The sequence below is a fragment of the Ixodes scapularis genome, unplaced genomic scaffold, assembly GCF_016920785.2.
Source record: "Ixodes scapularis isolate PalLabHiFi unplaced genomic scaffold, ASM1692078v2 PGA_scaffold9__187_contigs__length_104089568, whole genome shotgun sequence".
Classification (NCBI taxonomy): domain Eukaryota; kingdom Metazoa; phylum Arthropoda; class Arachnida; order Ixodida; family Ixodidae; genus Ixodes; species Ixodes scapularis.
In genome coordinates this window covers 15,048,757-15,074,882 of record NW_024609884.1, presented here as the reverse complement: position 1 = coordinate 15,074,882, position 26,126 = coordinate 15,048,757, and positions in this window count along the sequence as shown.

Genomic DNA, 26,126 nt, shown 5'->3' with positions numbered 1-26,126 from the left:
TCATACGGCAAAAGGCTTTTCTTTGTACATGGATGATAGGCCCAACAAACGTGATTCCTAGTAAACTTCAGTCTCAAGTCGAAGAACTGCAAAAACATGCCGTCCTAGCGTTCACGCGTAAACTGCAGTCCTCCCAGTTTGACGCTTAAAAACATCCAACACAGAAGCGATAACGTTATCCTCCAAAGCCTCATTAGCTCCTGTTGTTACAACCCGGTAGTTATCCACAAGTCTAACTACACTGTCTAAGCTGCTTGCGTCCAAATACTCACTAATCGATCAGTCTAGATTGGTCAAGAAATGATCACAAAGCACCAGTGCTACACATGCGCCAATGCGAACCCCATTTGCAAGTAGTACGCACTAGGTCGACTGAAGATTAAACCGAAGCAGTTCCATGAACCCCTCCACTCCCACACCACTAGCATTCTGAAACTTGACCACCCCGTTTGTGTCAATACATTCACGCACAGAAGCCAATAGGCCCTCATAGGGTACCGTGTAAAACAAATCGACTTTGTTCTTGCTGCTTAGCTCTACTTATTTATTGCAAGCCCATCATTCACTTAATGAACGTTATCAGTCAACACCTTTACACCGAAGTGTGTATGGACGCGCCACACTTTAGCGCTCTTTTTGCTTTCATTCTGACTTCCTCATTCGCTATCTCGTTTTGTGCATGCGAGCGTACGAGTCCGTGCGTGCGTCGAATGACACCGGTTTGACCCCACATACCTGGAGCCAGTAGCGTTAGCGCGTGGTATAGGACGCACAACTTTTCCCCAAAACGTCATGCAGATATTCGTCAAATTATACTGCTACATTCGAAAGTCTGCCTGCTATCTACCCCAGAGAGTTTCTCGTCAAATCTAATTCACGTAGCACAAAACAACCAACAAAAAGCATCGCTTGTTTCGTCAAAACCCAGGGATGAAACCCCGATTTGTTTCCGGTCCCGCCGATCTGGCCGCAGTTCCTGTGGCGCGTGAGCAGAGATTGTTCTGAAAGAGACGAGCTTCGCGGAATACGCTCACTGCTCCCGCTTCCATTGCTATGCCGCGGAACGGGGGGGACCAGTGTGTGTTCATCTCCGTCGCTTGTGTACAACATAGTGCGCAGTGCGGCCGTATCGTGACCGGAAGAAAACTCGGCGGATTCAATCCCCAGATCGAGGCTTTCTGACTTCCTGCCACATTTCGCCTCCCATGTCTCGTACGCGCGCGCATTTTCTTTTTCTCCTTTTTTTTTTTGTTTCGTTTTTATTTGAGTCCTGCCGTTTACTCGCAGCCAACGTCGAAAAGCTTTCCCTGTGACGAGTCGGAGTAGGACGTGATCTCGCTCTCGCTCACATACTTGTTCAATCCTTGTTTCCTAATCATTTTTACGGGTCGTATTCCATTTTGTTTTGCAAAACTCAAAAAAAAAAAAGAAATCGGCGATTCTTTTTTCTAAATAAAAACAAATTAAAAACTCCGAAAACGTGAGCTTTATGTTGGCATGTACGAATCCAGACTGTAGGTTTGTGCAATATCAAAAGAAACTAGTTAAAAAAATGTCTGTCAGATGAACACCTCAAATACGGTTGCAGTTGTTACAAAATTTACGTTATATATCTAGAAACGAACATTAAACTAAAACATAAGTAGACATTTTGGAAAGTTTGATTTAAGTTTTCTCCCGCAGAAGCGAGCGTATTCCAGGCCGCTGATTTTGAAGGCCACATTTCTGGGTATAGTTATGTTTTCGGGGCTTCGTCATTCTGGCAACGCCCTTCTCGGAGAGAATTCCCTCCTCGGAAGTCTCAGACGAAATAATGATGATGTATTTTCTGGAAATTCCGCCTGCTTTGAGAACTACAGGGATCCAGTTCTAAGTGCAATATTTTAGACAAGTATAATTTCGTCCCTATTGTCTGTATAGCGACCACCTCGTGCCCACACAACAGGTGAAGACGAAGCGTCCACCCTAATCATGAGAAACACACGCAGGGTTAGGAGTACAAGCTCTCACCTTTCAAAGCTGCTTCCAGCACACTAGCACTTTCCACGGCTTTAACGCACACCCTGTAAGTGTGCAAAATAACATTCTTGGAGCCTGTGGAGTTTATTTTAGCGAAAACAACGTGTTCCCAAGAAAGAAAAGAAGAGTGCCATTCTTAGGGACTTGTTGTTTCTACTCAAATAAATATCACAGGCGCCAGTCCTGACATTTCTTTGTTTCACGACTGTTGGGTCTAGGTGCTCGTCGGCTTATAAAGTGGTTTCGCTTCTTCGTTTTATCTTTCAGTCCAGGTAAAGTCAGGGTCTTAAAGTTTCGCATTCTAGCACCACCGTTAGCGTCCTATTTACGCGGAATTTTAGCTTTCTGAAATATGTTGTTTGTTTTTTTTTCTTGTTTTTTTACGCGCGTAAAAGAGACAGGCTTTTATTTTCTCTGACGGCTTCAGTATGATATTTAACAGATGTTTTTTTTGTTTTTTTTTCTTGTCAAGAGCAGTCGGTCAGACAATCTGTACGAGCAGAAAGCCGAAAACGTCGTTTTCTATGATTTCGTTTCAACACCGTGTCTGCTACAGGCTTCAGAAAGAAAGCAAGACACGTGAGATTGACTGTGAGGCCCCGCCAGACGTTGGACATGCACAAAAGTGGGTGGCGTAAGTGAAACCTTCTTTCAACCCTGTGACATCCGGACCAAGGCTCTTTAATCAGAAGACAGGAAAGAGTCGCTTCCCAGCTCAGAATAATAGTGCGCCATTGTGGTGACACCTTCGTCTGACAGACCGCATTTTCTTTTTGGGTCGGCAGTGTTCGAATGAATGTCTGGTTGCCGATCCAGACAAAAGGGCAGAAATAAAAACGCTTTCGTAATCTGGTTCGCGATTAAATTGCTTCCAGCTCCCGTTCGAATGGAGAAAGGGGGCGGGGACATTTTGGGTGAATTGAACGCCGCTTTTCATAAGACACCTCGACCAAAGTGCGTTCCGTTCGAAGAAGATACAAGCGCAGAAGCCAATCAGGAACTTCGAGATGACGATTTCGTCGTCTCCCTTTTCAGTGGCATACTAAAATTGTTCATTTTGAAACAGTTGTGCACAGTTTTGGTCACTGATTTCTTGTAAGCGTTTCTTCTTTTCACGGTTACTGTTTTTAAACAATAGTTTAAATAGCTAAGAACATCAGTATGCGAAGTTCTTTGACACGTTTCGCTTTCGAAGTCCCTTTCACTCTCTAACAATTTGAAATTACCATTTTAACTTTCTTTATGATTTTTTTTTTATTTAGTTTACCTCGTGGAAAAGAAAGTGTTAGACAAAAGCGTTCCAGTATTTGTTTTGTTTAAGGAAACATAAAAGCGGGCAGAGACGCGGTTTGCGCCAATTGTATATTGATCGTGCCTTTGTATGTTCATTACTGCAGTGTGCATTTTTCATTGTTTATTATGCTCTCGTCATCGAGCGTAGCGAACGAAGCTGAAGTGCTGACAGATCTAGATCGTCCGTCCGTGTTTCCTCTGAGGCAAATGAGTTGTATATCAAAGTAAATCACTACCAAACAACGCAATCGTTTACAATTTACACTACGTACTGTGGGACTGATACTGACAGCGCCCTATAGTTGTCACGTTTCCGGGAATATTGGCGATAAAATATATTCGATGTCCCCCGCAACAAAAACAAACAAACAAAAAGCATAGCAATCAGTACCCGAATTTACGACCAATTTCAAAAGATTCTTCAGGACTCGCCACGCTCTGGGTTTCCTGAGCTGTCCGCGTTAGTAAACTGAGCCATGATGCGGAACATTAATTCAAAGTATTGTGGCCTGCGGAACATTAATCTAACATATGGACGGTTTTTTTTTTTTTTCAGCATTTGGTTTGCAGGATGAAAAAATAAAAACAAATTTCAACTTGGAATATGCGAGAAAATGTAAATGAGGCAAAACAAGAATACAATCACGCATTTTTCGTGAACACGCTTCCAGCGGCGTGGAAAGATCAAAACGATGTTTTAACGCATAACAGAAGTGAAGACACTCAAGATGGCTGCGCCCTTGTGGAAAAGGTGCATAGCATTTACGTTACGCAGGTGCGCCTACGGGATAATTGTTTAGACGGCATGAAGCGCCGGTTTTGCTTTCTGTTCATTGTCATAAGCATGACTGGCCGCGTGCGTAGGCGTCAAACCTATGCGGCATTCACTTTACTTTAAACCGCACAGACGCATGGCAGCAGCTGTGCATGGGTGCCGCCATTACCGACCTTCAGGTTTTACTTCCTCTTATTTTGATCACTTGGTCCCGTCATTACCAGAACAGGACAGGGTATTGACATTTTAGATAGGACTGTGGCCTTCTCACCAGCATGAGCCTTTGTGGAGGCTCGTCAAAGCCCGCTTCAGTTGCTTCGTATCTCGGTAAGACGAGTGAAGGTCAGCAATCGCGGCTGTAATATGGTGCGTGTGCAGAACGTCTATGTAGGTCGAGGATCCCATACAGTGTATCTCGCCCATTAACGTTTATTATTAAAAACTCGGCGTTTAAACGATTATGAGATGTTAAACTATTAGTGTTGCATAATGCACCAGGACAGCTTACGATTTCCAAGAAGCCTTAAGGGAAATCGATTAAAATGGCTTTACTACACCCAATGAATCGTGTCACCTGTTAGTTTCTAAACTGGACGCGTTTTACAGCCAACAACAAAGGCCTACATTACGAGTGAGTTTGAAAAAAAAAAATATCGTGTTCCATGTACAACCAACCGTTGCATCATTATTTATATAAATAGGGAAGTAAACCTGTGTTTGCATTGGTTAGCCAGCGCTAGAACGCTCGCGAGTCTAATGTCGTATGACCTTGAGGATAAATAAATAAAATAAATTCAGAGTTATGCGTCTACATGAAAATTTAAAAGAAAAAGTAATACGTCCAAAGGAACATAAAAAGTGGCCCGAAGCCACATCGTGATTGACGCACCGCTGTCTAATAACGTCTTTCAATTTTTCAATCCCCAGAAGGCAAAACCACCTTCCTAAACGAGTTTATAAAAAAGAAAATTCAAGTCTGATCGAAAAAGAAGGTACGATGAAATTGCGGGGAAAAAATAGTGTACCAAATTTCAAAACCCTTCTGATTGCAGTAAAAGGATGCGAAGGAGAATGGGAAAAGGCGGGGGAATCTCCAGGAATAGAAAGGCAGTGGTCGTTTTTGGAAGAAGCAAATCAAGAAATAAGCGTTATCATAACTCGCTCCTCAAGATCGACAGACAGACAGAAACGAAGTAAAACCGACAAATATAAGTTTCGGACTTTTTATCAAAGGGGGAGCAGGAGGAGTAAAAGAGAAAATGGACGGGACGAATTTTGCCGCAAAGGAGAAAAATGCCAGCAACGAAAAGCTCGATAAAAACGAAGGTTCTTCGCAGAGTCGGAATAAAGTAAGAAGGAACCGAGTTGGCGGGGCAGATTGGAGGAAGCTGGCGGGAAGAGGAACTTTCTAATTAAGCTAACTTTTGCTTCCTCCGTGAGGGTTCGATGCCTTGCAACCAGAGATCGGTGTAGCTCCATTCTCACTTATAATGCTTTGCTTCGTTTTCTGAGCTCTGATATACAACCTCTCGATCAATCATGTCCGGATTCCGCGGAATTGCATCTTCCTTTCCCAAGCATCTTGCAATTAAAACAAAAAACAAACAAAAAAACGCGATTATTATTTTTATTTTTTATGCCCCCTTCCCCGGGTATAAAATGTACGTGCTGTAGATCGGCCTTTAATAGTACGTATCACAGCGCAATTGCTCTTTGGCGGCTTCCTTATTCAGTGTCACTTAGCCATTTTGCACACCATTTCTAGAAATCACTGCAAATCAATCAGGAACGCGAGCATAGTTTGCTTACGCCCCGACGCTTATGCGTAAATAATTGTATCTTCGGTTTTAACGTGCGATGCGCTTTGATAAATGAAGGCTGAATCTCGAACGTATAAAGGCCTGTTCAGAAATACAGCGGAGCGCTAAGTTAGCGCTACGTGAACGCTTCAAGGAGCGCTCATGTGGCGCTTCCTAGCGCGTGACTTAGTTCTAACATAGCGCGCGATTAGCGCTTCTGTAGCGCGTTGTTGGCGCTCCATTAGAGCCTTGTTAGCGCTCCAGTAGCGCCTTGTTAGCGCTTCAGTAGCGCCGTGTTAGCGTTTCAGTAGCGCTTCTTGTACCGCGGTGCTGCGGATTAGCGCGTGCACTGCGGTACCGGTTCCTGCGGTTCGGTGTGCATCAGCAGCACCATGGCGGACACGTGGTATGCTGAAATAGAAATGCGACAAATGCTCTTAGATAAGCGATTAGGGCATATGTGTGTGGACGGCTTAACGCCCAGAAGAGCCTTTTGGGTGTGCGAAGTCTTTCGCCACCGAGATACCGACGGGTACCCGGCGAACCTTGTTCCTAGGCTGAGGGACCGAGACGCAGAGCTGTTTCGAAGGCGATCATTTTTAACTGCGTGTCTTTGAAACCAGGGTCACGCATATCGAATAGAAAGCGATGAGGTCGTACCCAATCAATTGGTCGCTCAGAGTCCATGACTCTGAACTTTCTGCCCGACCCTTTCCTTGGAGAGCTGCTGTTTTACTTACTCTTCTTTCAATGCCAAAGGAAAAACAACAACAAAGGAATCGCCGTGCACGCGCTGTTCCGCAGCAGCAAGCACGGCACAAGGAGTGTGAGAGCGCTAACAAAGCGCTTCTGTAGCACTAACAGAGCGCTAAAAAAGCGCTTCTGAGGCGCTAACAGAGCGCTACATCACGCGCTAAAAAGCGCCACATGAGCGCTAACTTAGCGCTTTGCTGTATGTGTGAACCGGCCTTAAATTGTCCAAGTAACACGCATTGTTTACCGAGACGGTATTCGACTCCAAATTGGATGCGATCGACGTGTTTATATATGCCGGACATTTTAAACCATACATTTATTTGGACACATAACATAACTCGTTTTTACGTAAAATTTCGAATTAATTATCGTCGATTTTTCGTTTATTGTGTGAGCCGTAATTGAAAGATTTGCAATTGACCCCTATAATCACAGACAGCTTAACAAACGCAGGGTGTGACCTATTCTGTTTACACTTCTTGCTTCGTGATTGGCACTTTGGAGTTTTTGCCGTCTAAATCCGCAATCTTATTGGTAGCGGAGCAGTAATAAGAAGCTCGGGAGATGCCACGTCATGCTTTTCTTTACACTGTCAGCGACTCGAGTAACAAAGGCAATACATATCGATAATTGAACCACTATATAGTACAAAATAAAATAAAAAGTCTTGCAACCCGTCTAAGCACCGTACTTGTGTTGTCAGATAATCAAAGTTTAATATTTATTGGGGAATTACATTAAAAAAAAAAAGAATAATCCTTTTTTTTTACAATAAAGAAGGAGTGACGACTCCCAGTGCAAAACCGCGCAGTCGGGCCGAAGAGGTTTCAAGCAAGCAAAGGCTACGAACGCACACTGGCCACGTCAATTTGTGACCAAGCGCTCGTTGGCTGCATTTCCGTGGATTATACCGTAGCACATTGTATGGAGAGGGGACAACTATGACAGGGTACAATAGGAAAAAAAAAAAGGTGGACTGGGGAAGTCGGATTGGTTCTTTCTCGACTCGATACGCCGCAGGCGCGTTAATGTAAACACATCTATTGTCACGTCCCGCCATCGAGGAAAAAAAAAGAAAAAGGGTCGAGTCCCCAGAGAAGACGTGAAGCGGTCGTGTGCAACGGATTCGGCGACGATTGAGAGCAACGAACCAACTCGACGGTGGCTCAAGGCAGTCGTGGTGACCCGAGGCAGCAATCCAAAGACCCCAAGAGGGATGAGGAGAACGTGCGAGACGGATTCGATGATGACCCGAGGCAGTTCAGCAGCGAACCGAAGGCACACAAAGACCAGGTAACGCTCACAGAACTCTGGCAAGAACACCACTCGGAGAGTTCGCGAAAAGGCGCTACCTCGTCTACGACCCTAAGCATGTGACAGTTCGACCATCAAAGGCCATCAACTATAGGGTCCATAAGCCGAGACTGACTTCGACGAGTCTTGGATCTACAGGCTTTGTGCATCACGCACCACTTCTTATGTTGCCATCTGGAAGGCAAATGGGATGCAGTTGGGCATTTGTCTAAATTTGGGAGGTGTTTGATTTTAATGCGAACATCTTCAATTGAAAGAAAGATGTGTGTGCGTGGGGGGGGGGGGGGGGGGGGGGGAGAGAGACTAAAACTCATTGATGTGTTTGTGTTCGTTTTACAAGTAGCGGCAAATGCGTCAATGCACCAATGCACGAGTCTCGTTCCGATCGTGTGGCTCTTAGCTGTGAATGGCAGTAAAGCACTGAAAAGGGCGTCCCTTGGAAGCGAATGTCAATCCCCACCCCTGCTCGTTTCGATCGGCATGACTATCGTACCGGCGTGCGGTCGTGTATCACTACTGCGTGATGCACTTTAAAGACCCCAGGCTAGCGGTTCTACTGCACAGGCTAAATTTCTCATCTACAGCTGGGAAACAAGTCGCCCGTTGAGGCAGACTAAGTTCTAGGCTGTATAAATATACATACACCCCAATGTTTTTATTTTATTTTTTTTATTTTTGAAGCGAATGGGCGGTGGAGTGCTCGTTCGTGGCACGTGTCTCGCGCGTATGCACGAGAATGACTGTAGATATGGGTACCGTCATCATTGTCTGTTTATTCGACATGTCGGACATCAGAGGGGCGGAGGGGGAAGGAGTAACTGTCACTATGAGCAGGCTAATTAACAAAAATATCTTAATTTATGTTTGAAACAAAAATGATTTGATGGGTTATCGTGTCGTTGTAGTTTCAAAGGCAATCCTTATTAGAGCCTAATTCAATTTAAATTATTTGCCCCGCAAACGCAACGGGCGTTGAGATATCCATAGTTTAGTTTTCGCGATTTTCTCCTTTTTGTTTTCAAATTAGATGTCAAAGAAGCTTTGCAACTTCTGCCCACAATGATGCGTATAGAAGAGGGACGTACGTGCTCCGTTCAGGCACGTGGTCGTTAACTCGACAGGTGTCCTCGACGCATCCGCCAAGCAAACGCTACCGAGATAAAGACGATGTGCACGTCATAACTACGTCACTCTTTTACCCTCCATATTTGGCAGGGCTGGCGACGCTTCTGCAAAACTGCATAACATATTCGGCATAATGCAGCAAAACTGCGTTATGCCGTAAATTAAAAGAATAATTGAAAAGTTCAATTAAACAGAATACTATTCCTGACGGGTTTCCCCGTCTAATGTCCACCAAGACCGATAAATACGCAGTGATAAATATCTAGGCGAACGTGCAAACGTCAAACGCGTTAAAAATTAATATAATAAAACAATAATCCTATAAAATAGTTACAACAACGAGCTTCTGTCCGGTACCATTTAGAGCGTTGGTGCGTATGGTGCATGGTTTGGTCGTTCCTCATAGCGACGGACGCACGCATGCTGGACTGTGGACTTGTGTAAACACTGGAATTGGTTTATACTTCAGCAGTACAAATATTCTTTCTTTTTTTTTTTTTTACACTTTCTTACTTTCTTGATTATGCGATCTTTTTCTTCATTCAAACAGTTGGTCTGATACGAAAGCCACTATCCAAAACAGCACACGTCTGGCAGACGTCGTTTCACTTTTATTTATTTTGTTTTTCAAGTTTGAAATTTACCAAACAACTACACGTCGTCCGATACATCCGGTCAAAAAATCCGCACGCCACATTTACAACACGCCAACGCTCGTTGGAAACTAGAGGTACAAGAAAAATGCTGCATTTGTTGAATCAATTTTTTTTTCTGTCTTTACTGCTAAAGACGGGGCCGAGCATCGGCCATATTTCGTTTCAAACTCTAAATTGCTTCAGTAAAAGGTCCTGCCGTTTCTTTTCTGACACCCGACGCAGACATCATTAAATATGGCAACGCGTGCTACAAGATCAAGAAACGGAGTCCGATTCGGCAATAAACGATGCCCTTTCGAATAAGGCCAAAGAAGAGCAGCAGAAAGCTCTCTCGGAGATGAAATCGCAGCTGCATTTTCAACAGCTTTTCAGGGAAAGGGGGTGAATTTGGATCGAAGCGTTGCCTTCGAAGACATGCAGCGCGTGTCGTATGGAAATCACCCTTAGCGCCTTCCACGTGCATACTTTGTAACGATGAGTGCCCTATGGAAGCTCCCATGCGTTGTTCCTAAATGATTGAAGTGAGATCTTACCGCGCACGAAATGCGCGCAAACGGAAAACAAAAAAACCAAAAAGCTACGAGACAGGACGGAAGTATATCTTAGCCGGAGATCTCTCCTTGGAATCTGGCGGACGACAGGCGGCAAAGAGCTCCGAGTCCCGACATTTGCTCTTTCGAGGCTCTGTTTGCGGAAACTTGACAGTGCCGCCATAACAACAGCAACAAAATGCGGGCGCGGATCCCGAAAGAGGGAGAAACAAAAATGAACATTCACTCTCATCCGCCGTGCTTTGAGAGCACAAAATGAAATCCCGACTTTCTTTTGTGCGGCGCCCGAATGCTTTTCGTTCCTGGGATCAATACCTTCGATGGACTTCTTTTCCGAAATCGATCGACCCGAGCAACATCAGAGGGCTGTTCCCCATCCAGGGTCGATCGCAATTCTGAACTTGAATTCCTCGAGATCTGCGGCAGGGAAAGCACGTGCGCCGGCAGCTGCCACCTCCCCCGACTTCTGCACCACTCGGAACGACTGCGACGCAAAGCGGCAGGCGTGCCTTAGGCAAAGGGCCATTGCAAGGATCATCGACTTCGTGAAAAATGCACGCACATAGGCCCTCCTCCTCCGGCTGCTTTTCTCCAACAAGTTCGCGAGAGAACGCGATTGGGTTGGAAGACTTCACGCTCCCTGTAAACAGGCGGCGCAAGACACCGTCGAAGGAAACAACTCGGGGGCTTTCGTGTTTTTTTGTTGTTTTTTTCTGTGTGTGTGCATGTGTGTCCGTGCGTGCATGTGTGTGTGTGTGTGTCAAAATTTTGGATGAATGATGTTTTAGACACCATAGGTGCCTATTAAATTATCTTCGACAGGCACATGAAAGCCTTTTACAACACCTATACTTATACTCTGTACTAAGGACATTGAGGCACCCTACTCTGTTCACCCTTACGTTGAGGCCAGAAGCTCCGCCTCCAGCGTGAGCTTTCTGTCCTTGCTAGCACACGGCCGGACTGGAAGCGCGCGCTCTTTTTCTCTTCTTACGGCCTTTGCAATTGGGGCAATCTCCACCTACCGCCGCAATTCGCGGGGGGCGCTGTCACCTCACCCCTGGCCTACCCTTCGCCGTTTGCACAGAGCGCGTCTGACAGTGTATCTCAGCGCTGTCGCACCTTGCGGCCCAGGTGAATATTTGATGCACATCTCCGAGAGATTCGGGAGTAAAAAGTTGTAGGTAGAGACAGCGAATGCAATTGCGGAAAAACTATATATACTCGTCTTTACCTCCTGGACTTCTGTTGCAACTCAAGAACAGAAGGAGACGGACCCCTTCTACGTGGAGGAACTTTAAATGATAAATAATTCGTACACTCCCGTGAAATGTAAGCAGGCCTAATCTATCTATTACCGTGGTTTGCATCATCAATTCATAGGCCGCCTATGAAGTCGGTCAGCTGCTCTAGACGAGGGTGTAGTAGTCAGTACAATTTTCGCACAGTGCACATTACAGCCTAAAGTGCTTCCTCGAGGGCTTGTGCACATATCCAGCTGATTTTTCGTTTCTGTCCGTGACCGTCTTTGCATGGTTAATCAGAAGTATTCTGAGGAACTTGTCGAAAATTAAACTAGCCAAGCGCTTTGAGCGACTGTTGTCAATGCCCTCTGGGCAACTTAGGGTGGGCGCGTCTTCAAGATAGGGTGCAATGAGTAGTTGCAGAACTTCGTGCACATTTCTACGCGGAAGGTGCTGAACAGCCTTAAAAAAAAAAGCAACGATGTTGTCTAGAAGTGCGAGGAACCTAGGATTTGGATAATGAAAACCGCGTTTATCCTGGCCTTGCAATAAGACGAACAGAGGATCACCTATGTTACTCGTAGTCAACAGCATAACACAGGCGTCGCACCCAAACTCACTAATGAGTTTCACCAGATAGCCACGACGTACACCAGACCAAAGTATGTCACGGATGGAGATGGAGCGCAAGGTTCTTTCAGTTCTTCGTCGGGGACAGCCGCTGCCAACTGCTCAGAATCAGTGTCTGACATCTGTATTTGCTTAGAAGGGGCCTTTTCTTTGACCATGACCGCGCTTTCCGAACAACGGCGTGCTAGGGGTCAGACAAGTACAGAGGTCCCGTCCATGTCACAGGGGAACGCAGTATGCTGACGACACTGCCTGTCGGTAGAGTGACTTATATCAGAGCGAAGTTCGATAAACCGTTTCCAAAACAACAACCTACGAAGCTCGAACACCAGCGCAAAGCAGCTCGAAGGGACTCTCCGAGTGGGGTGAAGTGGGGTGAGGTGGTTGCGCCCCTGGCGTCAAGCAAGTGAACTACATACGGAGAAAAAATGCCATTGACTCCCGGGCGATTGCAAAGGCCGTTAGAAGATTAAGAGAGCGCGCGCTTCCAATCCGGCCGTGGCTAGCACAAGCGAGAACGCGCAGGCACGCGCAACCAAAACCCTTGCGGAAGCCAGAGAGCTCGCGCTGAAGGCGGAGCTTCTAGTTTTAGCTTAAGAATGAACGGAGTATTTAAACCTGCAGGCAGAAACCAGTCTGCGCTGTCACATGCACAGAGCATGACGTAAGTACGTCAAACGACATGCTCGATGTCACTGCTGTTTCTTTTCAAAACCCGTCAGTCGTCGAGAGCTCCCTCCCGCGACTGCGGCGATTGGATCTCCCAAATGCTTCGCGGGAAAATAGATGCACCAGATTTCTTAGAGTGTAACGCCTGCTCTATCTTCTTTGTTTCATTAAACAGTGCTGCTGTAGGAAACTGGTAGAGTACGTTTTAGCATAGCCTGTTTTAGGCATTGAGCGCAAGAACTTTTTTTCTTTTTTTCCGCGGAACGCTTTAGGCGGTGCGATGGCGCGTGCGACCGAGAGCCCAAATTTCATCCCGCTCCTAGACACTCCTAAACAAGAAAACCGGAAAATCGGTCATTATCAGGTTTCTTACGGCAGATATCGACATAATCGACTGCCAGAGAACAAATCACTTTTATTTTTCTGTTCACATAGTTGTACCTTACTCTCTTGCCTCTCCGGAGCGTGTACCGGCGCTTTACAGGTTGTGACCTCCAGCCAATCAATGTGGAAACTCTGGGGAAATTCCGTGGGCTTCTCAGGAAAAGATTAAGTGATTTCTTTTGAAACCACCAGGAATCGTCTTTAGGGCTTGAATTTGTTTTGGATTTTTGTCTTAGATGCCATGTTCAAGTGTGTGTGTTTTTTTTTTTAGTACATATAGTTTGTTTTTGTTTTTGTTGAAGTCACGTGTTTCTGTCGATTTGAGACTGAGCTAAGAGAAGGAGGTTAAAAAGTTTCATGAACACATTGCTGCAGCTGGTGTTCTTAGGAGAAATGAGAATTAGCAAGAAATGAAGAGGAAAGGAGAGTTCGTGTAAATTTCCTCTCTCCCGTCTCTCTGTAATTTTTTTTTTCGAAACTAGGTATAATATATATTTTTATCTGACTTGACCACCCGTTTGCTGCTAATTATTGTACCCGTTCCAAGACCATGTTAGCACCACAAAGGAAGTGGGAACATTCCTAAAGAGAAGGGCACGCAAGTATAAAATTTCAGTCAAATGTTTATTGAGGACGCGTCTATAGCAGACAACAGTCATCGGTTTCGTTATTCTAGTTTGACATGAGTTGACAGCAGCTGGACGCATTATCTATCGCCCCAGCAGCTGCCTTCTATTAGTGAGCGTGGTTGCTGTTACGCAACACAATATGAACGTTAAAGGACGACCTGCAAAATGTTTTTCAGCCAAGGTGAAAATTACCTTCGCCACCCTTCCCATTTCCCCCTCTCCCACTGCTATCTTGACGTCGGGGGAACTCCTTTTGTTGCTGCGACAAGTTGGAGGTGGATGAGCCGGGATAAGCTCCCGGCTCTCCGGCCCAAAGATGCAACAACAAAAGGAGTCGACCCACGTCAAGTTATGAGTGGGAGAGGAGGAAATGAGAAGGGTGGGGAGGATGATTTTCATCCTGGTTGAAAGATATTTTGCAGGTCGGTTTTTAAGGACAAATGTGAAAACAAAACTATTTATTGCAATAAATATGTGAAAACCTGCGGGCATTGCGAGCTGCATAGAAACCAAAAGGACTCAAAACAAGGCAAGAGAGAAAATAAGATATAGGGAAGGAAGGATGGATAGTAGCCGAATGTGAGTATGTGTAGAAATAATCCTCGGTAAATACTCTTTGTCCTTCGCTGACCCTTTACTCCGTCACTTGTACTTCATGGTTCATGTCACGACAGTTTTAATACGAAAAAGTGATCGAATTTTTTTTTTCATTAGAATCGAAAGAAGTAAAACTGCTAGTGGTGGCGAAACGTGTTCATTTGTGGCACTAGCGAAACTTGGGTTTCCGGCGATGCACGTTCGAAGTAAACTGCGAGAAAGCGTGCATGTCGCGTTCGCACTAACAGTGTCGCGCACTGCGCTTTTATTGCGTGTAAACGCAGTGATCAGTTTAGTCGCTCCTTTCTCCGATGACCGGAGATTGCAACATCAAAAACGTTCAAGAGCTCACGATTTACGCGCGACACTCAAAAAATAAAAAAAGGCCAAAACGAGGCCATAGCAATATCTCGGTAGTTTCTCTTCCTTTCATTTTCTTCTTGGAGCGTTTTACCTTGTACTAGCGCTAAAATCGATTTTCCGGAAAGGACCAGTTTTCACTCGCTTCTGTGTTGTTTTTTTTTTTTCGCACTACGCTGTAATTTTTCTTTCTTGTTCTTTTTTTTTTTTTTTTACACAACGTCGTTTTTTTTTTTTTTTTTTTCCACCTATGGGGATGATAAAACGTCTTCCGGTAAGAGCGGGCACCGACCGCTTCCCAAACCGCTTTTAGAACGTTACGATAAGCCCACGAAGGACAAACAAACTTAGCACATCTCCGATGTTCTTATTCCAGTATGAAGGCCAGTACCAAACTAGAAAGGAAACCGTCTCTTATGTGCGGAAAGGATTGAAGAAGATCAGACCCCGGTTTGTGTCCTGTCTGCTCCGACGGTTTGGTACCGATAATAAAGATAATGCAACGACGCTGTTATAAATAGGCCGACGTGCCCTCGGGGTTCCGTGAACCTGTGAGGAGACCGCGCCAAACAGCTTTCGAAAACATTGGTGATATCCATATTAACGAGGCGTCAATCCACAAAGTCGTGAACCCTATCCGGTACTTCCAGATCTAGTGCCAGCAGTATAAAGCTATTTGATTTACGTTTTGTGTTTGTTCTCGCTTGCTTTTTCTTTTCATGAAAGAACCTTTGGTCGATCTATAACCAGCCGCGTGAGTCAAATGTATCGTCGGCCCTTTGAAGGGACCGCATTGGTCGATTCCTTTTAACGCATAGCACTAAGCTTTTCTATAGATGTGGCCTAAAATGGTGCACTTTGTGCATCACCGTTTCAACGGATGAACTTGCTTCAGCAAAAAGTAAAAAAAGAGAAATTAGACACTGATTTGTGTACCTGCGGCGTCTGTCTGCTACCAAAAGGCGTCTGCCTGGCACAACAGCCGAATGATGGGAGGCAGGTAAGAGCGACGGCACAGACACTGATCTCCGACAGCGGACGACGTTTTTGAGTCAAACGCGCTCGGGTTTTTTCGTTGTTTCGGTGGAGTGCGTGATTTTTGTTTTTTTTTATTAATAAAAAATTGCATGGACAAAAAAATACGAGATTTTTTTGTCGGTCTACTTTGGCTATATTTCAACAGCTGCCGCCCTCTCACGACTGTCACCCAGACGTCTTTCATATGCAGACGGCTGCCGTATGTAGTGAATGTACGCTCTTATTATTTCTTTTTTTACTCTTCACCCAAGTAAACGTTTTTTTTAAACATTGTATGCACAAAATTCCCTCTCTTTGGTCACCTCAGTACAAAATCTTTAATTAGTAAACTTCCCCCGACGTTTACAAATTGGTGATCTGTGATGTCGTCGTATGTTTTCCTTTGTAACATTTACACAAGACCCGTTTTGTGTGTGTGTGTGTTTCGGGTTAATTTAAAGGGTAAAGAAATTGGGTTGCGTGTGTGTTTATACAGCCTAGAACTTGGTCTGCCTCAAGGGGCGACGAGTCTCTCAGCTGTAGATGAGAAATTTAGCCAGTGCAGTACAACCGCTAGCCTGGGGTCTTTAACGTGCATCACGCAGTAGTGATACACGACCGCACGCCGGTACGACGCTCGTCCAGATCGAAACGGGCAGGGGTGGGGCCCTGGGTTCTGCAGCGCGAGCTTTCGCTCCAAGTGCTTTGAACTGGTGTGCGCTAGCCCACTCGGCCACCGATCCCCCTCAAAGGATACTTAAAAACACGAATAGCGTGGTAATAATTGTTCCCCTCCAAAAGAAAAAAAAAAGACGCCTTTTCTCTGACTGCTATCAAGGGAGATGTAATGCGATAGAACTTGGAATTATTTGCTACAGGATTGGCAAGCTCTTCGTTGGCACATTGCTTCGGCAATTTCAGCACACTCTTCAGGCGTCCGTCAAGCTCGTCGCTCTCAGTCTGAATCAGCGCGGCACCGTTTGCGCGCCAATGGACGTCTTTCCTGTTAGCTTTTGAGCGTGTGAACACACTCTTCCCTGGCCTCGCTTCTCGCTGTCGCTTTTTTTGGGGGGAAGGGGGGGGGGGGGGGGGGTGGACGGCACCGTCCCGCACGACCAAAATACTCAGCACCTGTCTTTTCGCGTATTTCGTCTTTTTGACAATTCTTTCTTAAGCATCGCTAATACGAGGCATAAAATGCAATGGAAACCTATACGACTGCACGATGCCATTGGGTTCTGACGGGCGGGGGGCAATTTGGGCTGCCCTTCGTTTGTAGTTCGCATACAGCTCCCCAGATGGCGCTCGTTCCTCGAGAAAGGAGACATGAGATGGGCGTTATTTGAAAGCAGGGAAGCGGTGAGCAAGATAGAATTTGAGGATCGGTTGAGACAAATGGATGGGGAGCAATGGGAACGAAAGGTTTCCAGCTATTTATACATGAGGAGTATAGACACAAAGTGGAGACAGCGCACTAGGAAATTAAGAGAAAAGTTTTTAGGCTATAGAGGAGTTACGGAAGAGCAGGTCTCAGTTAAGAAGAAAGTTAAAGCCACAGAAAGACATCGGTGACTAGAGGGAATGCAGACAAAAGAGGCACTGGAAAGCTATAGATTAAACAAAACAGTTATTGCCAAGGAAAGCATTCATGACAATTCTAGGGGAAGCTCGCTTCCTTAGCTAGACAATTCTAGGGGAAGCGGGGGGAGGACGGGTGTTCTGCGAACCAGAACATACAGAGCAAAGTACCAGGAAATGGATACCGTGTGCACTGCGTGTGTAGAGGAGGACGAGACGGCTGAGCACTTGATACTCGACTGTAAAGGGCTTTACCCTAAGCCTACCGAAGACAACATAGATTTAATAAAGTCATTGGGTTTTAGAGACAGCGAAGGAAGAGTGGATTTCAAGACAGTAGAGATTACCAAGCAAAGATTAAGTGAATGGTGGCAGAAAGCGAGAGAAAACTAGGTATTTTCTTATTAACTGATGGCAAGGGGGTTTTATAGCCTCACTTTCTTTGCAGTGTGGAGTGAATATAGTTTTCACATTTAAATATTCTAAGTTTGAATGGTAAAACAAAATGGCTAGGTGGCGTAAGCTACCGCCCGATCCAAAGGGCCCTGCCGGATTCATCCATCTGTCATTCATCCATCCAGGCTCTGGAGAAAGGTTAATGATTCTTCAAATTCCAGCCCTCTCTTTCTCGGAGGCATTGCATTGGGCCACTGCGCACAGCTGTAATGTGCTTACGTCACCTCCTCCAGATATCACGCCGCCACAGCACCTGCTCTCTATGTGCGCAGCTGATTCGCGTGCCTAAGACCTGGCCTGTTGAAACATATTTTGCCATTCACGGTTCCCCTTCCCTAGCCACATGTGCTCCCTTCCTCCCCCGGGTTACAGCCAATGGCCGGACGCCCTATCGAGCCGCTTGCAGGCGGACTTGAGACCTGACGCGGTTTGGTGGATCTATAGCAGTCTGTAAACGCTGTCGCGTTTAAGACAACTTGAACAGGAAACCTGTGCAAACATCTAAAGACAAAAGTTGTCCGAGGTTTTATCTCCTCCTCGGCTCCAAATCTTAAGAATCATCCCTACTCGCCCGCGCCCTTTCTCCTTAGATTCCAGAGGTGGTAATTAGACTTCAGGCGATTATGTCGGGAAAGAAAAATTCATAATGGTTGTCCAAAGGTGATTGCCGCCTAATGATAACGGGTTGTGGGCACGCGAGACAAAACCCAATTTAAAAAAAAAGCGCTCAGAAGGGAAATGAAGACAGAAAATGACGCGCCTTCGGTGGACGCTCTTCGTGTCACGACGCACTCCGTTGACAGGTGGAGGCGTACGAGGCTTCGCTTCTCCCTTGCTCGTGTCCTGTCTCGCGCTTTATTTTTGTACTTTTTTTTAATTTTATCGCCATGGTCGTAGTACAGACATTGGCGACGAGATTTTTCGGTGGCGTCTTCTTAAGCGTGTTTCACATGCTGCGATTTTGGCCCTAGAGCGGCGCGATTTCAGCCGTCGCGGCGCTTGTGCCGCTCAACCGCTGGTGCTGGCCAGAGCGCCGCGACGGCAGAAATCGCGCCGCTCTAGGGCCAAAACCGCTGCATGTGAAACACGCTTTATGCTTTCTACCCCGGACGTCACGATGTATTTTATTAGTTACGAACCAAAAGTTCTATGGCGTGTTTAAAAAGCACGGTGCAAGGTTGGAGTCATCACGCTCTTAAACTAACACCGTCAGAGCTGACAGTCTGGCATTATACTTATTTTCGTCGATGAGAGGAGACTTAATCTCACTAGATACCGCATACTGAGCGTTTGACGATGCTCTACCGTTCAGGCACCTTTCTCTTCTTCCACCGTGAGCGGCAGGAAAAACGCAGTCAAAGGCGGAAGTCGTATAACACACACACACACCCCTCCCCCCCCCCCCCCCCCCCCCTAAACGGACAATATTAGCCGAAACACCCGATTTGGTGTTTTTCGGCGTTATGGTCCAGACTCCAAAGAATCTCTGGTATTTTTCTATTTGCCAAATAGTCCAAATATGGCACCTCAACTTCGCATTTCTTTCCTGATTTGAACCATAGCTCTCTCAAAAGCTCACAGGTATGCCAAAGAAGCATGATTGAATGTTTTAGCTCATATTATCCGCGATAGTACAACACGACGCTGCATGCTAAAAGCGCAAAATCACGGTGAATTCACCACAGTTGATTCGTTTAACCGATTATAGCAGCCGCACCACAGGAGAATAGAATCCGCAACGTTGCCCTCTTGGTGCTCTTTGACCGTAGGTTTCCAATGCGTCTAAGGAAAAGGAAGCCGGGTGGTAATTTGGCGAAGTGTGATACCTATACTCTACCCGGTGACAGCGGCCACGGACACAACCGGTAGACAGAAAAGAGCTATATTCTGGTCACAGGTATAAAGGAAACTAAGCTATCGCGGTTTGCCTTGGTATGCTCTGGAAGTGCTTATTTGTCTGCATTAAAAAGTGGTTTACGTGGCAGCTCTGACGTGTGAAATGTTGCGGACTTCGCCTCTACGCATCAGCCGTGAAGAAAAGAAAACAAAAAGTCGGATATCTGGGTCGAAGGGAGCTTTGAATGGTCTTTCAAGGTTACACAAAACAAATTTAAAAAATCTGAACACTTCCTTCAATTTGACGCTGGATTCAAGGATCTCAGTTTCCGGTCGACTAAAAAACAATCAATAGAGAGCGCAACTGTCGAGCGGTAAGATCTTCGACGAAGTCGGCCACTCTAATCCCTGATCCACAGACTGAAACGTTTGTGAATTGGTATGCCGCATTCGCGCTAGCGAGCCAAAGGTGGGAGGGAGGGAGGGGGGGATATAGGTTTACAGAATTACATGTCTCCGGGCTTTCCTACCTTCGCGCTGCAACCCACGGGACAAATAGAATTGTTGGGTTGTTTGTCGACCAGGAAAACCACAGTTAGAAATGCTTGAATGAATTTAGGAAGTTGCCCAAGAGGATCGGTTCGGTCGTCGCTATCGAAGCAGCGAAGAGTCGACGGCTCAATCTCGGAAGGGGACAGCATGCTTTCAGTTGTTTCTCGGATTAAGAGCGCCGGTGAAGCACGAACTTTGCCGACAGAAATAGTTCTCGTAAAAATAAGTGGAAAGAACCGTAGGCACGGACAGGGAAGCAAACTATCTGTCAAATAGGCTAAAGTCCCCTGTATCTTATTATCGCTCCGCAAAAACGTAAAACGAATCACGAAGTGAGAAACGTGATCAAAATAGGCTACGTCTCACTGAAGAAGGAGTCACACTTCTTACACATCGTACAAGAGACAGTCTGCAAGCAGATTTGAACGCGAGTCCCCGCGAGATCCGTGCTTCGAATGCCGCATGACAATGAGTTCAAAGAGAAACTTGGGCACGCGGCATTCGAACCACGGATGTTGCGGTGACTCGTGTTTGCAGACTTTCTTTTGTATGATCCATGAGCAGTGGGACCTATAGTTTAGCTGCGCTGGAAAATCCAACCGGAAGGTCAACGATATAAGATCAATATGGTTCAATAAAAATAAAAAAAGTATATTCAACGATGCAACGAATGAGGCAGGCAGATGCCGCTAATAGACCGATCTCACCAAGCGTTGGGCGCATGCGTAAAGCCGCCATAACTTTAGTTCACAGGAGGCAGACGGCGGTGCACGCGAGGGCTCGTGCCTTCTCGTACTCTACACGCGAAGAGCTCCAGCGAGGTTGTCGCACGTGCAAAAAGACTAAAGTTCCCTCGATGCATTGCGGCAGCGGTGGCGTAGTCAAACTGGCTGGTGAGATCGGTCTATTGAACATTTGTGCTAAGTCTCGCGCAGGGGCACAGTCGTCTCTAATGCTCATTACTGAAGCCCCATTGTTGCGCGAAAAATCTTTCGTCAATAGTTTCGTCTACTGCATTCCGATCCTGAAGTAGATTAAAGATGTTTCATATGCATTTGTTTAATCTATCCAATCGTTTTCTCTCCTGCATTTGAAGTTTAACCACATGTATTTATTATTGGGTATGCCTGTTGTTATTTTTCACTTTTTGTTCTGTCAAATTCTGAGTATAGTAGTCATTTTCAATTAATTGTGTGCTCTTTTACGTTGCTTTGTTTATACATTAAACTTTTACCAAATACTCATGACGAGCCTGTAAGACATTGTGGTAAGGGCCACGCGAGCGCATGGTGCCAAAAGCCCTCTACGCTATACTTCGATGGAAAGCTGAGCTGCGACCTAGATTTAAAAGAACCTTGTAACGATATTGGATAGGAAGGTTTCTCACTTTACACTAGTTTAATGGCGCTATTGGGACCCAAGTATGCTCGCACGCAACGCCACTGATCAAGAAGCTTCTAGATCGCCGCGTAATGCCAGGGATAAACGCGGTTGTCTTTTTTCCGTCCTTCGCAAAACGTGATGTGGAAGTTGTGGGCACCGTATTGCTGGCGTTGTCGACAACACGATCCCCAGGATTTCGTCGCCAAGCTTTGCGATCCCCGCGGTAACAATATTTAAGTGCGGCTCACGCAGTGCGGGCACGAGCGCTGCGTGAGCACTGGATTTGGCCTCGTGGCAATCACTAACTCGACATGCATTCGGGTAGAGACCGTGCCCAATCGCTGCGGTGAAGGGAAGAGCCGAAACTTAAAGGGGCGGTGCAACGATATTCAATTGGAATATTTTTCACTTTACACGAGCTTACCGGCAGTAGTGGGACTCAAGGATACTCGCACGCAACGCCACTGACCAAGAAACTTCTTTGTTGCGCTGTAATTTTGAGGACAAAACCGAGTGTTTTCATTCAATCTCTCCTTCGCAAAACCTGATGACGTAGCTCGGCGGTAGCAGTACCGCCCAGTGACGATATTTGAATGCGGCTTATAGATTGGACCCGAGCATGGCGTGGACACTCGATTTGGGCTCGTGATAATCGATAGCTCGAGAAGCACTTGGGTAGTGGCCCGTGTCCAATCGCTGCAATGACGTCAACAACCGAACCATAACAATGTCTAGAACTCAGCGCGTGCCCTGTGCTTGCCAACCCCAGCGCGGGGCTACGATCAACATTGGCGCCATATAATCGGCTTCAGATCACGTGGCCGCTTGTTCTGGCTGCGAGTTGAGGGGGTGAACTCTGCTCGTTTTTCTTTAATTTTTTTCTGCGACTTCGATTGCGTGTGGTGCAAAACAAACGGGTATTTCACAGGTCATTAACGTCAGGGATTCGTTCTGAGCGGTTTTTGCGCAAAATACAAAAATCGTTGCATCGCCCCTTTAACAATAGGTCGTACTCAGCGCGTGCCCTCTTCTTTGCTGACTTCAGCGCGTGGCTATGATCAAGTTCTGTCTTCGATTTGAGGGGGTAAACGTAAAGCCCCTCTATCCTGCAGGAAAACTGCCACCATTCTTTGTTGTGGAAGTGCTCGAGACACGTGTCGCGCGCCACTTCGGGGAAGAACATGGCGTGGCGTCTGAAATCCAGCTCAGTGCTGCGCTGTGCCGCCATGATCTTCCCAAGGGCTACACGTTGCACGTGCCTTGTGTATCGACGCACCTTGCGCTACTTTTAAAACATGAAGAGGCTTTAGGTAAACGTAAAGTCACTGGATCCTGAAAAAGTAGCGCCAAGCTCCCCGCATGGCTGCCATTTTGGTCCGTGAAATGTGCAATTTTTTTGTTGACCCCTCTGTTCTTGGTTATTCAATATAAATTCGCTTGTGACTGGTAGCTTTATGGAAACGCTTTTGTATACCGAGAGCTTGCTATCCACACACCGGCGAAACAAGCGTACATCTTTGTACCACCACCACATGCTCTGTCGGTGCTTGGAGACACTGAAAAATAAGTTTACTGTTTTGAAATACGCAAGAAGAGCAATATAATGGTAAGAGATTCGTGGAGATGGGCAAGATTGATAAGTTGATTCCATACACAGTGCCAAAGATGCTTATATTGGCGCGAAACGCTCCATGGTGATCCTGGTGCGACTGGTTTAGAACGACCCTCTGGGCCCGTTTGCTGGAAACCGGTTAACTTTAAACGCGGTTAAAAGTTAACCGCCCTTCCCTACTAGGTACCTACAAGTACCTAGTCAAGTTTGACGAGGGCTGGATGAGCGATAGCTCCGTATTTTATTATAGGGTGGTAGCTGGTGTCACCTACTGGCTGTAGCGAATATACGTGGCTTCCGTGGAAAGGTTCCCGAAATGGGAGGACCAAAAAAATGCGCGCTGCCTGGTTTTTGCGACGCAGCGCGGCATAGATTTGAGCTTAAGAATTAATTTTTATTGCTCGTGGTACAAATAATCGGCAAGGTAAAACTAAATTAACCCTTGTTTAGAAATATTTCTAAATATTTGGCTGTATGAAGTGAAGAAAAGCCTCGTTGAAATTTCCTTCCGAGTTCGAAAGAGGACGACGAAGTTGAGTCCTAGAAACGATGAGAAAGAAGTGAGCAGTGAAAGGTGGGCGGTACACCGGCAGCATGGTTGGCCAGCATGTAAGAACTGTATATAACACCGTCAGAAATTGAAAAACATGTAACTCCGCTCCACTGAAAATTGACCTATTAGTAAATTACCCGAACACCGAGAAGAACGCTGGAAGTGTAATTCTACGATCCGCGCGCGCTGGCCTTCCACTTATAAAAAATTTGAAGTAAATAATCATATTAAATCTTTGACGAACGCGCGTGCACGGCAAAATTTGTTTTAGGCTTTTTGCTTCAGAACAGTTATTACTGCAGACGCCAGCAGGTGCAGCGCGTGCCACTACACTCGTAGCATGCACCTCGGTGCTTTTGAAATTTAGCAAAAGGTCTATGGAAACGCTGTCTGCTTTTGTGTGCTATCGATACCCGGCCGATTGAGTCAAGGCAATCCACTTTCCAAAGACGTTGCCATGCCGACAACTATCGCGTTCATTTCGGCTTAGGAATGGCCAGAGTCGAAAGTCTATCTAAAAAATGCGGCGAGGTCATTGCTCATGCTTTGCGTTTTAAGTGAGGTAAGGCAACGCGAAAACCCCCTGCACCATTCATTGCTGACTAACGCGCCCGCTACTGCAGCTACTACGACGTATTAGTTCCAAAGCGAGCGGCGCTCACTCACCGGGGCACCGCCATGTTTCCCCGCCGTCCTTACTCTGCCGGTCACGTGACCCGAAATTCCCCCTCGTAGGGAAATCCGGTTAACCGCGGTTAGTTAACCAGCTTCGAGCAAACGGGCCCTGGAAGCTTTAAGATTTGAATGGACCGAGATGGTGATTTCCATGGCAACGCTTGCGAGGTTTTGGTCGTCTCTATGTTAGTATCTGTTTGTGTCCGACTGACAGGCAGGGAAGGCAATGGCGCTACTTTCCGAGGTCCCAATGACTTTAATTTAGTAAACGCTGCTCGCTTTTTTTTTTTTTTTAGCGCAATAGCGTTTAGGAGTTCCTGTTGTAGAAAATTCGGCTTCGGCGTCGGTGGGAAGGGGAAAATATTGATTGCTCGATAGGGTCATGTCCACACAGTCACGTGACCTCGCGCGGGCATTTCAAACAACCCACAACGCTCTCGTGAAACGTGACGCCACACGTGCAATGAAAGCGAATAAAGCATGACATGTAATGCGGATTAAAGGTCGCCGCCTGTCTCGAATGATTTCATATTATAATGTAAATAATTAGCCTTAAAGAAAAAAGTAGAAGAATTTCAAGCGGAGACGGGATTCAGACCCATGACGCTTCGGTAATGAGCCAGACACGCTACAAACTAAACCACGCAGACTTTTTTTTTTTTTTTTTTTTCATTAAAACTAGGCTACGCAGACACGCTTCCATGGCTTGGGAACGGAAGAGGGTTTATGTTTTGCTATCGCGTTCCACTCCTAAAGGCGAAACTTAAACGTCCTCTATTTTTTTTTTTTTTTGCGTTTGTCGTTTTTTGGGGAAAAGACCTAACGCGTGTTTCATAGATTTAAATGTCAAGAAATAATTCTAAGCAATATTCACTGAAAGCATAAATATTGTTGCATCACCGCTTTAAGAGCATACGGGAAAATTCAACTGTTGCTTCATTTTTTGTCATCACTTCCGAGGAGTGGCGCTGCCAGCGAATTGTTGTTTCAATGTGAATTTTGCCGCTAACTTTATACCGAGCAAGCGGCGTTACTCTAACCGCAACGGAAGGAAATATCCCTTGAGAACGCCCAGAATGCTGTGAAAAAACAAAAAATAAATGTTCTCACAAAGTACCAAATACTAATATAAGGTAAAATATTTCTCCGTGGGTTACCCTGCTCTTCGCAACGGTGACACTTGAGCTTACAATAGACATTTTCTCAATTAGCTGCACATTTCGGACAACTATACCTTCTTTGTGTATTGGATAATTCGTATAAAATCGGTCGTTTTCTTTCACTATCTCCTTCGCGAAACGTGTTGACAAAGATGCGGCAATCACGTTGTTGGCGTTGTCAACGATCCTTAGGGTTTTGTAAATAAGCTTTGCAATCCCCGCGGTGACATTATATAAACGCGGCTCATAGAGTAAACACCACCCGGAAAGAAAGTACCGTTCGCACATACGCTCCGCGAGAATATTCACTTTTCAGTAGCGCGTGCGCCGCTGGGCTAGCTCATTCGTTATTCGCCCCCTGACGCCAGGCTGTAATTATTTCTGTGGATCGTGTTTTTTTTTTTTTTTTTTTTTTAATATCAATATATATCAAAAGAAAAAAATATCTGCACAACCGACATTTTACAACTTGTGATCTTGCAACACAATGTCTCCGAAGTTTC